Genomic DNA, 13,127 nt, shown 5'->3' with positions numbered 1-13,127 from the left:
CCTGCCTCTGCCTCCCGAATGCTGGGATTAAAGGCATGCGCCACCACGCCCTGCCTATTATTTTTTATGGGGCTTTTGACTATTCTAACATTCCCCCTCTGAAGAGATAACCCTAAAATCTTTTAAGGATTAGACAGAAGCCCCCAAATACTTTTGACATTTTTGGCCTTTGCTATGGAGTATGTTACTAAAAGGCCCAAGGACATTGTGAGTTTTAGCCAAGAAACTGGCTACTTTTCTTTGGGGTCTTTTTACCCTAACTGCCTAGCCAGTTCCTACCTCCTATTCTTATCACACCATCCTCTTAAGAGGTTACTCAACTTGCGGATAGGGAATTGGGATGCAGACCACTCTGGCTTCTTCCATGCTGAACAGGGACACAGGGTGAGGCAATTGGGGTACCCCTTCAGTGGGTCTATCTGAAAGACTCCCAAATTGTATAACTCTTATCTCTAGGAGGGAAAAGAAAGTCTTTGACTGGTGAATAGAAGTAAAGTAAAGGAGAAGTAAAGGCAAGAGTAATTAGCATTACAAGTTCTAGACAGGGAACTAGAAAAAAGTCAACAGGGCAATTTTCAAATATTCATATGAGAGTCCATTGGAATTTCCTGACAAAGGCTTCCAAAAGTATCCCTGTATTGGGTTCCTCCTCATTTTTCTTTTGTCTGCCAAGGCTGGACTTGAGAGTGATGGATTCAGGATTTGTTTTCAGGTACTTTGATAGCTGTTGGAGTGGTTAGAATCAGTGTCAGTTCCCTCTCAAAGGCTTCTAGATAGGGGGAGAAAACAAATTTATCCATCATTTTAGAACAATAGCTTGTTGTCTCCCTTAGCTACAGGTGGGCACTATAGTACTGGAGACCAAGATTTGAAGTCTTACACCTGAGCAGTACTTTCTGATTAGGAACAAAATCATCAATGAGAAATAATTGTATAAATAACTTTTTATATGGACTTAAGCCTAATGTCTGGGAAGTATAATCCCTTAAACTCTTAAAGAAATATACTGGTGACTTTACTCTTTGGTTATACTTTCCTTTTGGGTGTTTAAGACCATACAGTTGGCCCAAATAAGTCAATTTTTTTTTACATTTAAGTTCGTTTGAGGATCTGTTCCTTAGGGGTCACATGGGCTTGGAAGAAGCCCCTGGTTCCTTCCTTTTACCAGTTCCATCTATGTGAAGATAAGTCAAAGGTCCTGTTCGACCATGTCTGGCTTTACTTGGAAGCATGAATGAGATGTTTCCTCTGAGTTGACCTTTCTCTTTGTAGACTGGACACCGGTTCAAGTCCATCTCGTGGGATCTCCATGGCCTCCCTGAGCAAGAGGACAGGTGATTCACTACAGTTACAGGACATTTGAGAGATGTTCCATAGTCCTCTGGAACTTAGTCTACCTTGGAGGGCAAGAGGCAAAAACTGTACTTTAAGTTCCCCTGACCAGATTAGTATAGTCCTCAAATTATGGCTGTTAAACATCTAAGAAGGTTCATTCCACCAGTCTGGTACTTTTAATTACCATGTGCCATGTAGATAAAGCTTGGGTAAAAAGCCAAATATTCTCAGATAAACCTTGACTAGATATATATTTTGTTCCTTAAACTAGTTGAATAGAGTATGACCTTAGAAATGTTAAGATTAAGTGTATATTATTTTTGTCTCATCCTTTATATATCATAACAAACCTACACAGACCTTCATCACTTGCTTAGACTTCATCTTTTTTTCTGTGTGTTTTGGAAAATATCTCCATTCCCATATCCTTTTAACATCTTTTAGATTCTCATTTTCTTTCTTTCTTTCTTTTTTAATAATTATGAGACATAATAGCATTAACAAATGAAATTTCCATCTTGTGAGAATTCTCTTCCTGGGTATACTAAGAATGCTTATTCCCTTTTAAGTTTCTAGTGTCAAGCCAATGTTTGATCAAAGTTTTACTGGGGAACCAATGAATTTACTGAGCTTACTTACCAAGATAACTGAGGGGTTGCTGAGGTGTATGTATGACCTGAGGGTATGCAAACCAGAAAGCCTTTACCCAGCATGGGTCATGCTGGAAGGAACTTTTAAGCTAAGTCGCCCCAGATGTTTCATGATTATGCAAGAATGCAGAACAGAACATGTTTTCCTCCACTGAATGAAAACATAATGTAAGTTTTCTTTAGCAGCTGTGACTGGAGCTTGCAAAATGGAGTAGTCTGGCCACCCTCCAGGCTGTTATCATCCCCTCCCTTTCCCCTCAAGGCAAAGGGCAATCAAACCAAAGAGAAGGAAAAGCAATGCTCTCAAGTTCACAGCTCACACTGAGAAAGGGTGGGATCACAACATCTGGAATAGATCAAAACAGAAATGACAGAAGGAAGCACAGAACACCTCACCCCACCACCTCTACGTCAGAATACTTTATTCAGAGTGGCTCTGAGAGGCATGACCCCAGGGCTCATGTCAAAACAAGGCAGATGGTAGCAGCATTAGAGAAAACTGGTGAGCAGAAAAATTATTTCCCATTCTCTTCAAATAGTGTGGCAGATGTGATTGTCTCCTTCACCTCAGTTAAATAATGTCCTCACTTCTGAGATCATTCACATCTTTGTCCCAATGCTTCAGAAAAATGCTCTGTGGTACAGTCAGAAAGGTAAAGATTTGGTGTTGGCGGGCATAATTTTAAACCTTTGTGCTCTGCCAATTCTAACCATCACATGATCTTTGGGAAGTGTGGTTGCTAGTCTTAAAAATAAATGTATGTGTATGAGCTTTTTTCCTACATGTGTGGAAGTGTACCACAAGCATGCAAATGCTCACAGAAGTGAGAAGAGGGTATTGGAACCCCTGGAACTAGAGTTACAGATGGTTGTTAGCTGCCATGTAGGTGCTGGGAACCAAACACAGGTCCTCTGCAAGAGCAGCCAGTGCTCTTAACCACTGAGCCATCTATCTCTCCAGCCCCTGGTAGCTAGTCTTGATTGTCAAGTTGGTTGGATTGAGAAGTGCCGAGGAGATTCATAAAGCACACCTGGGTGTCTCTGAAGACATTTGCAGAGGATTAACTAAGCGGGGGGAAGACCTGGACTAAATGTAGGTGGCTCCATCTCTGGAGTCTGGAGGCTTAAATGCAAAGAAAGAGGAAGAAGCCCACTAGTGCAGATATTTCTGTCCGTCTCCCCTCCCCTTCTGTCCCCTCCCCTTTCCCCTCTTCTGCTCTGCCTTACCCTCTTGCCATGATAGACTAAAACCCCTGAAACCAGGAGTCAAAATAAATCTTTTTTTCCTCAAGGTGTTTTGCTTAGATATTCTGTCACAGCTACAAAGCGTCTGACTAACACAGAATGCCACTTAAATTTGCTGAGCTTCAGTTTCCAAACAATGTCTTGGGACGGCTGCAAGGATTAAATGAGGTCGTGTGCCTATGATATGGTACTTGCTCCATGAATGGCCGTTCTTGTCACCTCTTACAGCACTTTGGTGACCTCTCGATAGCTCACTTCCCTGCCTAGTGGGATGGCCATAAAAATGCTCTACTAGTGTTCAGAAAGAACCAATTCTACCATGCATTTCGACATACTTTCACAGTGAGGGAGTCATAGGACTCCTAACAGCCTCTCTATGACAAACATCTGAAATAAGAATTCCTGTCACAATGTCAAGGCCTACGTGACTCAGTCCATATCCTAACTAGACCTTCTTCTGGGGACAGGAGAAAGGAAGCAGAGAGCAGGCACTGAGATGTGGTCTCTTGCACGGAGTCCTTGCCAGTCCTGAGCACCAGGCCTTCCAGATTCCAGCCAGATCAGTCACCAATTGAATTCTTCACCACAAAGTACCCAGCACTACTTTAAGCCTATCACCAGCCCCTCAGCGCAGAATTCCCACAAGCCAGACTTGACTCTGAGTTGACCTGGAGATAAAACCAACTCCACAACTCTATTCAAACCCCAACTTCTCTTCATCCTCTCAGAGACCAATCACTCATCAAACCTGAGGGAAAATGAAGAGGTACTTACTCTTCTGAGTCTGTCACCTTGTTTCTTCAAGCCTTTCCACCTGCCCTTCTAACTCAGGAATATTGTAAATATACCATCTGACCTTGTTAGCTTTAACTGTCTACCTGACACAACCTAGAATTATCTGGGAAAAGATCTCAATGGAAGAATTCCCTAGATCAAATAGGCCTGTGGGCATGCCTGTGGGGGATTGTCTTGATTGTCAATTGATGTAAATGTAGGCAGGTCCTGTCCACTGTGGGTGGTATAATTCTCTAGGCCGGTGGTCATGATATATATAAGAAAGCTAGCTGAATATGAGCCTACCTGCCAGCCAGAAAGCAGCCTCCTCCATGGTTCCTGCTGCCTTCTTTGGCTGTGGACTAAGTTCCTTGGTTAGAGGTAATGCTGTGTGGACCAGCAAGTAAGCCTGCCTTCAAATTCATGCCCCTAGTTCCCGTCTTGACTTCCCTCAATGTTAGACTGTAGCCTGGATTTGGAAGATGAAATAAACTTTCCTATATTCCTTTTGGTCAGAGTATTTGCCACAGCAACAGAAAGGAAAGTAGAGGTCCCAAAGTACTACCAAACATCTGTGGCATTCCCCTTACATGTGCTCAAGTTTAGCTTGCCATCTGGTAATTCCCTCTACTACCCCAGCCTTCTCTGCTGGACAACAGCCTGTCCACTGAGCATTACTGACACTTCCATGGGCATATCTGTGTCCACCAGGTATCACAGGCTCTCCCTTCGGCTAATGAAGCGTCTAGGAGGTGCCAAAGCTGTGTGACATTACTCTGTACATTAGCAAAGAATGTTCTTCCTTGTGTACATTCAATTACTGGAGTCCCAAAGTCACATTCTGTCTGCTCAAGTAAGTTATGAGGGTTATAGAGAAACTGCACTTTCCACTTTACTGCACAGTCCCTTAGCTTTCCATAGGACTCAGATATATAACCACAGGGTGTAAACAAGGGATAGGCCTCAGTCTGCAGGCAAACAAGCACATGTCAGACACTGATCTGTCCCCCAAATCACTCACCCTTTCTGACAGTGGCGGCTTTGTTAGTGGTCCAGGCTTGTGGTGCCTGGCTCCCACAGCTCTGGGATGAGTATTCAGTCCCTCCTGTAGTGTCTTCAGAATCTGCTTACTGATTCCCAGAATATGCCAGGTCCATGCAGACCTTAGCAGAAGTCACAGTTTGGACTTCTCCTGGGAAGAGCTTGATTGTTTTCCACCACACCAGACTACTTAAAGGATAGGATCTTTAAATTTTTTAATTGCATTTTTATTTACTTATTGTGTGTGTGTGTGTGTGTGTGTGTGTGTGTGTGTGTGCCACAGCAGGTATATGGAGGCCAGAGGACACCTTGTTGGGAGTTGGTTTTCTCCTTCCACCATGTAGGTCCAAGGGATCAAGCTCAGGTGGTCAGGTGTGGAGGTGGACACCTTTACCTTCTAAACCATCTCACATTCTCAGGAATAAGATTTTATTTGCTCTTATAATTTTTCAAAGGTGAGAAATTCATCTTGGAAGTACCCAATGTCTTAGCAAACTCTGGCAGACCTGGGCCCTGAACTCTGTTAGTTACTTGCACCTTGAAATATGGAGAAACAATGACAAAGCCCCAGATCTACAGAAAACATGACCCTGAAAGACCTAACACAGAGACCCTTGACTTTTTCTGTGTGTATTATCATTTGGGGAGCTCTGAAAGCTGATGTTTGATGCTTGGTGTTCACTCTAAGAATTTAACTAAACAGAGGTACCTAAGTATGCAAATTTTAAAAAGCTTCTCAGGTGATGCTAATGTCCAGCCAAAGCTGAGAATCATTGACCTAATAAAATGAATATCTTTGCCTAGGAGTTTATACAGCCCATTTACTTCTAATGTATCACACTCCCCATACTCCCCATTGACTTTATTAACCAGTCCTTAGCAAGGCATAGATGGCAGGCAGAGTTTGAACACATACTCTCTGATGCATGTGCTAAAACAAGACAATGAAATGAGGTACTGGTTGAACTACTAGTTGAGGTATTGTTTTCCTTATAGCTGGGACAAATTACCTGACCACACAGCTTCATGGGGTGGAGCTTCTTTCGGCTCGTTGTTTGAAGGGATACAGTCCATCATGGTGGCAAGGCATGGTGATGTGAACGTTCAGTGCCAAGACAGCCACCAACCAGGAAGTAAGGAGAGCTACACTGGAAGCAAGGATAGGCTATGACCCTCAGTGATCTCACACTCAGCAGCTCACTTCCTCCAGGGAGGCCCACAACATCCCAAAACAGTGAAACCTAGGGACCAAGTGTCCAAACACATGAACCCATAGGGGATGTTTTATATGCAAACCATGATACATGCTACAAGGGAATAAACATTATAACAGCAACGTGTCATTTTTATTCTTTTATATATTTATTTATTTATTGTGTGTCTATGTATGTATGTGTGAGTGGGCACACATGTGCCATGGCATGCATGTGAAGGTCAGAGGAAAGCCTATGGGAGTCAGTTCTCTCTTTCTATCACGTGGGTTCTGGGCATTGAATTCAAGTTGTTGTCAGGTTTGGTGGCAAGTACTTCTACCCACTGAGTCATCACCCAGCCCCAATTTATTTATTTATTTATTTATTTATTTATTTATCTATTTATTTATTTATTGAAACAAGGTCTCCCTGCAGCCCCAGCTAGCCTGGAACTCACTATGTAGACCAGGCTGGCCTTGATCTCACAGAGATCCACCTGCCTCTGCCTCCTAAGTATTAGAACTAAAGGCGTGTGCCACCATGCCTGGCTCCAATTTGAATGGTGGGACCTTAACTTGGATATTGTTGCTTTCTGAACGATACCTCAAACATAAGAGAGTGGGGAACAGTGACCAAGGGCCTTCCAGAAGCAGCCACCATCTTTGCCATTTGCAACAATGACCCAAATTCCATTGCTTATGTTGATAATGCTGCTCTTATAATGGGGTTAGATGAAGGAGTAAGGAATTCAGCTCCCCTATTAGAACAAAAAGGTGTACACAGCTTTAATCCCAGCACTCAGGAGGCAGAGGTAGGTGCATCTCTATGAGACTGAGGCCAGTCCAGTCTACATAGTGAATCCTTTGTCAGCTGGGGCTACAGGGAGACCCTGTGCTGTTCATTTTTGAATACTTCATCATTCTTATCACATAATTTTCATACTTTAGGCATACAGAAAATAGTTGCCAAGTTTCTTAGATTCAGATTCTAGGACTTGGAGGACCAATACGTAATTTATCAAGCAGCTACTATACCCTGGTCCCTGAGCTAGCTACTTCCCTGTAATACAACCCAATCTTAGTACTAATTTTAGGTATTAGTGTTAGAGTTAATATAAGGTGTTGACCAAGATATAACCTGAGTTGCTGTAACAAAAATATCTTAAAATTAGTGGATCAAACAAGATGTAAATTTCATTCATCCTTTCTCAAATTACAGCACAGATTATGGTATACCAAAGAAGTCCGGGGCTTTCTTTTTAGCTCAGTCTTCCTTAATAAGGGGCTTCCATCCTTGGACCCACCACAGCTGCTCTGGACAATAGGAGGATGGAAACAGTCAGTCTACGTTTCCAGAAGTACAGTCCACAGGTGACAGAAAATACTTTCTCTTGCATGTCTTTGACCAGAATGTAGTCAATCACATGGTTATACCAATATTCAAAGCTTGCTGGGAAACATAATTGCTAATTAGGTGGCCCTATATCCTTTTAAAACTGGAGACTGCTGTAATTCAATAAGGGAGACTGGATACTGATAGTGGTCACAAGAAATATCACACCTGCTGAGAATAAGTCACTGTTGAGTGCTCAGTGCTAAATGGGACAACCGTATCAACCTCCTCAAGGCTCAGGAAACATCTTGGAATCAGGAGTGGAAAGGATGTCAGAGAGGAGTCTGTGAAATGCTGTCTTCTGGGCATAACATGGCTGCTGCACTCGGAACCATGAGCTATGGTCACCTACACAAGACCAAGCCAACAAGATCAGTCTACACTCCAGCAGGCAGCACCAATTGGACTGGGTGGGATACAAAACAAAAAGGGGGACATGAAGGTGGAGGGGGGCATGTTGGGAGTATCAGGTAGGGTAAAAGGGGAGGGAGTTGCAGGTGACCAAGATACCTTATATACATGTATGAAACTGTCAAAGAATAAACAAAAGATATTCTTCAAAATGAAAAGAGCCAAGCAGGGTGTGCACAGCTTTAATCCCAGCACTCAGGAGGCAGAGGCAGGTGCATCTCTATGAGATTGAGGCCAGCCCAGTCTACATAGTGAATTCCTTGTCAGCTGGGGCTACAGGGAGACCCTGGCTCAAAAGAAAGAAACCTATGGGTAAGTATCTTAGTTCTTACTGTAGTTAGGAATAAACTACAGGGAGATGCTGATTTCTAGCCCAGAGAAAGCCTCATTTTGTCAGTGTGTTTGGAATTAGATTGACTCTGAAAGTTAACTTATAAGAGTTTGGTGTCTAGACCAAAACAAAACAAAGCAAAAGCAAACAAAACAAAGCAAAACCATTTTCTTAATTTACAATAGGGGAATATGCAGAGCAAGCAGCAAGAATGTTTCTGTTCCCCATCCAGGCTAAGGCATTCCAGGTAGGGTTATATTTGGAAAGCCACATCCACTACCTACCATACACTGAATCTGTCTGGGTGGGGTGCTGGGCTAGACATTTTCCATAAATGATCCGTGACTCCCCAGCTCAGGTAAGGATCATTCGAACCATTTAATGTGGCAAGAAAACTGAAAAGCAGAGAGATTTTGGAGCTAGGAAGTGACTAGGCTAGTGTCTGAATCCAGGTCTGTCTCATACAAAAGAGAATGTTTTTCCTTCACTCTGCTGCTTATGTGCCAGCTTAAGCTGCACGGGCTGAAGAGATGACTCCCTTGTTAAAGTGTTTGTACAGGGCTGGAGAGATGGCTCAGAGGTTAAGAACACTGACTATTCTTGCAGAAGACAGGGGCTCGAATCCCAGCACCCACATGGCAGCTACGAACCGTCCTTAACTCCAGTTCCAGGGGAATCTGAAGCCCTCTTCTGACTTCTGTGGCATTGCACAACACGGGTGCACTTACCTACATGCAGGCAATACACGCATAGACACAAAATAAAAATAATAAAATATTTTAAAAAGTGCTTGCACAAGGGGCTGGAGAGGTGGCTCAGCAGTTAAGAGCACTGGCTGCTCTTATAGGGGACCTGGGTTTGGTACCCAGCACCCATATGGTGGCTAACAGCTTTTTGTAATTCCAGTTCCAGGGGATCTGACACTCTCTTATGACCTCCATGGGCATTGCACACATGTGCTGTACTGACATACATGCAGGCAAAACAGTCATACACGTAAAATAAAAATAAATACATTAAAAAATTAAGTGCTCGTACAAGCATGAGGGAACATGTGTTCAGTCCCCCAGCATCCATGTGAAAAAGACTGGTAGTGGTGTCCTGTGCTTGTAAACTCAACCCTGAGGCAGCAGAGACAGGTGGAACCCTGGGGCTGCTGGTTAGTCCGCCTAGCTCAATTGGTGAGACCTAGACCAATGAGAGACCCTGCCTCAAAACAACAAAAATAAAGTGGACAGCTCCTAAGGACAACACCCAAGGCTGACCTCTGGCCTACACACACATACACCCCCCCACCCCCCCACACCCCTGTATACACATGAATACACACACATACACACCTGTATACACATGAATACACACACACAAATAATAATAAACTTTCAAGACATCCTTAGTGATTTATTTTTATTTTTATTTTATGTGTATGAGTGTATTGCCTGCATGTATGTAAGTGCACCTGTGTCATGCAATGCCTGCAGAGGTCAGAAGAGGTGGCAACTCCAGATCCCCTGGCACTGGGGTTATGGGTGGTTGTTAGCTACCTTATGGGTGCTGGGAATGGAACCCAGGTCCTCTGCAAGAGCAGCCAGTGTTCTTAACTGCTGAGCCATCTCACCAGCGTCCCTTTAGTGATATTTTTACTGACTATGCTCCTTGTACAAATTTGTTACCATGCTTACTGTAGTAGACACATTCTTATTCAAGGCTGACTTTCCCAGGCTGTATCCATCTCCTGGTATTCATGGTTGTGTCTCAGTCATTTTGCAAAATTAGGTATAGCATAGGCTCTGGTATCTGGTACATGCTTAAACAAGTAACCGAGTCAATGAAAATAAAAATCGAACTCCTCTTTTGGGCTCTTCTCTTCCACACCTAGCCCCCATGTCAATTTTGCCACATTAGCATCTTATTCTAGGGCCTTGGTTTCCAACTCTACTGCCAGACACAAGGAAAACATTTTCAACTGATTGAAAAACAGCATCTTTTATGTACTGGAAAGGTCTTCCAGGGCTGAATGTTGGCTTCAACCTAACCTAGGTCCATCCTGTGCCTTGTTTGCCTATTTTCTTCTGTGTCATCCTCAGGAGCTAATGATAAAGCTATTTCCTGGTCCCAGACTGTTATAAAAAAACAAGCCCTCAAGATTCCAGGGAAAGGGAAAGATGCCAATTTCAGGATGAAGTCATAATGTTGTGTTTAAAGAGACTTTGCTCATATCTCAATGGTGTTCCAAATTCTTTGCAATCAATGGTAGTCAAGCCAAGCCTAGGGGAACTAGTCACCTCCTCTGCCCCCAGCTCTGTGCAGGAAGTGGCTGGAAAATAGAAACTAGAAGAGGCTTGAAAGCTCTGGTTCCTTCACCAGTGACAAGATGATGCAGTGTTGGGGTATGACCAACTGAGGCAAATTAGCACGTGCTCCAGATGCAAGGCCCTGCTAGATAGAATACAGGGTACAGAGGGTGGGGCAAAGAGGAAGAGGAGGTACTCCCAGCAAGCCCCATTGGGACTCACTTCCCCTCATTTGAAAAGTAACTGAGCTGAATCCTCTCATGAAGTGCCCCAAGTAAAGATGAAGGTTTCTCTCCTCCCTTCCCTCAGGCAACATGCCAAGCCAAGTAAGCACTCAACATGAGAAAGTTATGCACAATTGATTTAAAAATTCCATGGAGCTTCTGCATTCAATTCCAAAGATTTTTCAGGCTGTTTTAATGTATATATATATTTTTTTCTCATATATTTGAGCAAAATTAACAACCCAGAAAGATGCCCCATATTTATCTTACCCTAGTAGGGTCTCAGTTGAAAGGTTTATTCTCCCACCCACTCTCTTTTTCTGTTATGTGTGTGTGTGTGTTTCTGTATGATGATGTCTGACAACTTTTTTTGCATCCAAAAATCATAGGGAATCAGAAGGAAGTGGTATCAGAAGCAGCAGAGGCAGCATACCTATTTGAAGGACATATAAATCCAATTTTGTTTCAAATTTCTAACCAAATAAAATAGTTTTGTGGATCAACTTCACCTGCTGTCAGTTCTTCTTTACATACCGTTATCTGTATGTTTAAAAAGCTCTCTAGGAGGTGTTGTGTTTTGTTTCTGTTTTAGGTTACTGGGAATTAAAACTAAGGCATATTCTCTACCACCGAGCTGCATCTTCAGCTCCAGAGGACTGTTAACAACAAGGCATCTGGAAACCTGGGAATATGGGAATTATAACTGCAGAACCTCGTACAAGAATGAGCCATTCAAGTGTGCATGGAGGTGGGGGAGATAAGTCCGGTGTCTTTACCACACAGGATAGTTCAGATGAAATGGTGGGTATTGCTTTGTGACATTCAGGATAGGAAGCTGCCTGGCCTCTATAGCTATAAATCTCTCCCTGCCTGATCCTCACCACAGGTGTGTGTGGGTTCTTAACTCTCTGCTGTCTTGGAGGAAGGTATAGCTGGCTCGGGAATAGATAGGCTTGACCTGTGGCCTGTTCTTCCCAGTAGCAAGGTTCCACAGAAGTTGTGTCTCTGCTGGTGCAGAGAAACAAGTCCCATCCAGGGTCTTTCTCTTCCTCTCCTTGCCCTAGGATTTCTATCAGAAAAGATATGACAATGGGACACATCCTAGTGAAACCTCCAAATAGGGGTCATGAAGTTGGGGCTATGGCTCAATGAAAAGCAATTGTCTGGCATGCATGATGAGACTCTGAGCTCCATTCCTAGCCTTGAAGGGGGTGGGGCATCCTTGCTGGGCCCAGAGGTCTCACCTGGTCCCGACCAGACACCAGGACCCTCTACGGGGTGTCCTTTCACAGGGACACTGCCCTCCCAAAGACTCCATCTCCCGAGGGTCTCCTGCTTTGCTTTTCTTCATCGAAGCAAACATGTGAACCAACCAGTCTGTGCTTTGGGGATCTTCATGTGGCAAAGTGATATGATGTTATGTTTAAGGCCCTCAATGAAGGCTTTTAGGGAATCAGATCCAACTCATGTCCCTGGTTTCTGGACCACATTTAGGGGCCTGGGATAGAATTCAAAGCTAAATGTGAACTTCAAAGCTAAATGTGGAAGAGTGGCAGGGGTTTGAACATACTGGCATTTCAATAGCTCCCTTTATTCACTCAATAAATATTCGAATGTTCAGTGTGTACAGGGAGCAACTCTAGAACCCTGATTTGAAATTTAGGGAACTCCAGGATCATTGGGGGATTGCTGAAACTGGAATTCGATCCCAGTTCAGGAGGTCTGCATGGGCCCTAGAACTTGCATTTAGAACAGCTCTAAGGCTGCTTGGGGGAGCTAGGCTTTGAGATCAACTGGGCTAGGACACGGGGGCACCCAGCCCTGACCTCCTAAGATGCACAGTAACCCTAGGTAGTTTTGCCAAAGGGACTCAACGGTGGAGATTTTTTTTTTTCTCTCTCACCTTGGCAGGTCAATCGGGGAGACACGCAGGGACGCTGCTAACTTCTGCCGGCTGCCCCTCGTCCCAGAAGCCAGCCGAGCTGCGACAGGGAGGCGGCAGGAGGAGGTCTGGCACCTCCCCTCGGGCTGGGGCCCCTCCAGAGGGGGACAGAGGGAAGGACCCAGGGGTCCGGGGATCATCCCTGTGCCCAGCGGCGCGGAGTGGAGGAGTCGCCCGGGCGCGGCCCCGCCTGCACCGGCTGGCGCTCAGGGCGGTGCCCACGGCGCTGCGCGGGGCGGATCATCGCGACCCCCGGTCCCTCCCCGGGGCCGAGTCGCCGCGCTCGCGCCGCCTC

General features: G+C 44.4%; 2 protein-coding genes across 7 annotated transcripts in view; one reads left to right on the top strand and one right to left on the bottom strand.

Moving 5' to 3' along the window:
- The window catches only part of Lrrc49 (leucine rich repeat containing 49), a 193,716-nt gene extending 180,733 nt beyond the window's left edge, over nucleotides 1-12,983 (bottom strand). For all 5 annotated transcript variants that reach the window (XM_017798982.2, XM_029565041.1, XM_029565043.1 and 2 more), the window contains exon 1: nucleotides 12,794-12,983. The gene's annotated coding sequence lies outside the window, so the exon portion shown is untranslated. The remainder of the gene's footprint in view (nucleotides 1-12,793) is intronic.
- Nucleotides 12,984-12,993: 10 nt separating this feature from the next.
- Larp6 (La ribonucleoprotein domain family member 6) overlaps nucleotides 12,994-13,127 on the top strand; it is a 22,720-nt gene continuing 22,586 nt past the window's right edge. For both annotated transcript variants that reach the window (XM_008836397.3, XM_008836396.3), the window contains exon 1: nucleotides 12,994-13,127. The gene's annotated coding sequence lies outside the window, so the exon portion shown is untranslated.

This window comes from Nannospalax galili, unplaced genomic scaffold (genome assembly GCF_000622305.1).
Source record: "Nannospalax galili isolate Female #2095 unplaced genomic scaffold, S.galili_v1.0 scaffold54, whole genome shotgun sequence".
NCBI lineage: Eukaryota > Metazoa > Chordata > Mammalia > Rodentia > Spalacidae > Nannospalax > Nannospalax galili.
Note: the sequence above shows the minus strand (reverse complement) of the source record. Positions and strands in the feature narration are given on the sequence as shown.